At 45.5% G+C, this 3,157-nt stretch overlaps 4 non-coding genes across 4 annotated transcripts; all 4 read left to right on the top strand.

Moving 5' to 3' along the window:
• Positions 1 to 207: 207 nt before the first annotated feature.
• trnak-cuu (transfer RNA lysine (anticodon CUU)) lies at positions 208 to 280 on the top strand. The gene has a single exon. It is a non-coding gene; the product is annotated as a tRNA-Lys (tRNA).
• Positions 281 to 664: 384 nt separating this feature from the next.
• trnak-cuu (transfer RNA lysine (anticodon CUU)) lies at positions 665 to 737 on the top strand. The gene has a single exon. It is a non-coding gene; the product is annotated as a tRNA-Lys (tRNA).
• A 683-nt stretch (positions 738 to 1,420) lies between these two features.
• Positions 1,421 to 1,493, top strand: trnak-cuu (transfer RNA lysine (anticodon CUU)). Its single transcript has one exon. It is a non-coding gene; the product is annotated as a tRNA-Lys (tRNA).
• Positions 1,494 to 2,786: 1,293 nt separating this feature from the next.
• Positions 2,787 to 2,859, top strand: trnak-cuu (transfer RNA lysine (anticodon CUU)). The gene has a single exon. It is a non-coding gene; the product is annotated as a tRNA-Lys (tRNA).
• Positions 2,860 to 3,157: the final 298 nt, after the last annotated feature.

Raw genomic sequence — 3,157 nt, 5'->3', positions numbered from 1 at the left:
AAAATCAGAGTCGTCGGTTCGAGCCCCACATTGGGCGTTGGCTTCTTGGTATATCGTGCCCGTGTCGTGGGCTCCAACCCCACATTGGGAATTGACTTCTTGGTAAACAGTGCCCCATTGGTTAGACTCACCGCGCTGGTCCTTTGGGAAAAATGACAAAATCTTTCTTTAAAAAAAAAAAAAAAATGTAAAGAGTGGCCAAAAGTGGCCCGGTTAGCTCAGTTGGTAGAGCATGAGACTCTTAATCTCAGGGTCATCGGTTCGAGCCCCACATTCGGTGTTGACTTCTTGGTAAATCTAGTAAACAGTGCCCCATTGGTTAGACTCACCGCTCTGGTCCTTTGGGGGCAAAAAGACTACATCTTGACTTGGCGTTGACTTCTTAGTAAAATGTGCCCGTGTCGTGGCACATTGGGCGTTGACTTCTCCGTAAATCGTGCCCGATTGGTGAAACTCACCGCGCTGGTCCTTTGGGAAAAATGACAAAATTTTTCTTAAAAAATCAGGGTCGTGGGTTCGAGCCCCACATTGGGCGTTGACTTCTTGGTAAACAGTGCCCCATTGGTTAGACTCACCGCGCTGGTCCTTTGGGAAAAATGACAAAATCTTTCTTTTAATTAAAAAAAAAAAAAAAAAAAAAAAAACGTGAAAAACGGCAAAAGTGGCCCTGTTAGCTCAGTCGGTAGAGCATGAGACTCTTAATCTCAGGGTTGTGGGTTCGAGCCCCACATTGGGCTTTGACTTCTTAGTAAATCGTGCCTGTGTCGTGGGTTCCAACCCCACATTGGGCGTTGACTTCTTAGTAAACAGTGCCCCATTGGTTAGACTCACCTCTCTGGTCCTGTGGGGGCAAAAAGACGACATCTTGACTTGGCATTGACTTCTTAGTAAAATGTCCCCGTGTCGTGGCACATTGGGCGTTGAGTTCTTCCTAAATCGTGCCCCATTGGTGAAACTCACCGCGCTGCTCCTTTGGGAAAAATGACAAAAGGTTTCTTAAAAAAAAAAAAATTAAAAATGACCAAAAGTGGCCCTGTTAGGTCAGTCGGTTGAGCATATGAGACTCTGAATCTCAGGATCGTGAGTTCGAGCCCCACATTGGGCGTTGACTTCTTAGGAAATCGTGCCCGTGTCGTGGGTTCCAACCCCACATTGGGCGTTGACTTCTTAGTAAACAGTGCCCCATTGGTTAGACTCACCGCTCTGGTCCTTTGGGGGCAAAAAGACTAAATCTTGACTTGGCGTTGACTTCTATGTAAAATGTGCCCGTGTCGTGGCACATTCGGCCTTGACTTTTTCGTAAATCGTGCCCCATTGGTGAAACTCACTGCGCTGGTCCTTTGGGAAAAATGACAAAATGTTTCTTAAAAAAAACAAAACCAAAAAAAAAAAAAAAACACGTAAAAAATGGCCAAAAGTGGCCCGGTTAGCTCAGTCGGTAGAGCATGAGACTCTTAATCTCAGGGTCGTGGGTTCGAGCCCAACATTGGGCGTTGACTTCTTAGTCAACAGTGCCCCATTGGTTAGAATTACCTCTCTGGTCCTTTGGGGGCAAAAAGACGACATCTTGACTTGGCATTGACTTATTAGTAAAATGTGCCCGTGTCGTGGCACATTGGGCGTTGAGTTCTTCATAAATCGTGCCCCATTGGTGAAACTCACCGCGCCGGTCCTTTGGGAAAAATGACAACATGTTTCTTCAAAAAAAAAAAAAAAAATGTGAAAAATGGCAAAAGTGGCCCTGTTAGCTCAGTCGGTAGAGCATGAGACTCTTACTTCTTAGTAAATCGTGCCCGTGTCGTGGGTTCCAACCCCACATTGGGCGATGACTTCTTAGTAAACACTGCCCCATTGGTTGGACTCACCTCTCTGGTCCTTTGGGGGCAAAAAGACGACATCTTGACTTGGCATTGACTTATTAGTAAAATGTGCCCGTGTCGTGGCACATTGGGCGTTGAGTTCTTCATAAATCGTGCCCCATTGGTGAAACTCACCGCGCCGGTCCTTTGGGAAAAATGACAAAATGTTTCTTAAAAAAAAAAAAAAAAAAAATGTGAAAAATGGCAAAAGTGGCCCTGTTAGCTCAGTCGGTAGAGCATGAGACTCTTACTTCTTAGTAAATCGTGCCCGTGTCGTGGGTTCCAACCCCACATTGGGCGATGACTTCTTAGTAAACACTGCCCCATTGGTTAGACTCACCTCTCTGGTCCTGTGGGGGCAAAAAGACGACATCTTGACTTGGCATTGACTTCTTAGTAAAATGTCCCCGTGTCGTGGCACATTGGGCGTTGAGTTCTTCCTAAATCGTGCCCCATTGGTGAAACTCACCGCGCTGCTCCTTTGGGAAAAATGACAAAAGGTTTCTTAAAAAAAAAAAAATTAAAAATGACCAAAAGTGGCCCTGTTAGGTCAGTCGGTTGAGCATATGAGACTCTTAATCTCAGGATCGTGAGTTCGAGCCCCACATTGGGCGTTGACTTCTTAGGAAATCGTGCCCGTGTCGTGGGTTCCAACCCCACATTGGGCGTTGACTTCTTAGTAAACAGTGCCCCATTGGTTAGACTCACCGCTCTGGTCCTTTGGGGGCAAAAGACTAAATCTTGACTTGGCGTTGACTTCTATGTAAAATGTGCCCGTGTCGTGGCACATTCGGCCTTGACTTTTTCGTAAATCGTGCCCCATTGGTGAAACTCACTGCGCTGGTCCTTTGGGAAAAATGACAAAATGTTTCTTAAAAAAAACAAAACCAAAAAAAAAAAAAAACACGTAAAAAATGGCCAAAAGTGGCCCGGTTAGCTCAGTCGGTAGAGCATGAGACTCTTAATCTCAGGGTCGTGGGTTCGAGCCCAACATTGGGCGTTGACTTCTTAGTCAACAGTGCCCCATTGGTTAGAATTACCTCTCTGGTCCTTTGGGGGCAAAAAGACGACATCTTGACTTGGCATTGACTTATTAGTAAAATGTGCCCGTGTCGTGGCACATTGGGCGTTGAGTTCTTCATAAATCGTGCCCCATTGGTGAAACTCACCGCGCCGGTCCTTTGGGAAAAATGACAAAATGTTTCTTAAAAAAAAAAAAAAAAAATGTGAAAAATGGCAAAAGTGGCCCTGTTAGCTCAGTCGGTAGAGCATGAGACTCTTACTTCTTAGTAAATCGT

This window comes from Corythoichthys intestinalis, chromosome 4 (assembly GCF_030265065.1).
Source record: "Corythoichthys intestinalis isolate RoL2023-P3 chromosome 4, ASM3026506v1, whole genome shotgun sequence".
In the NCBI taxonomy this organism is placed as follows: Eukaryota; Metazoa; Chordata; class Actinopteri; order Syngnathiformes; family Syngnathidae; genus Corythoichthys; species Corythoichthys intestinalis.
This window is presented reverse-complemented; position numbering and strand designations above follow the sequence as displayed.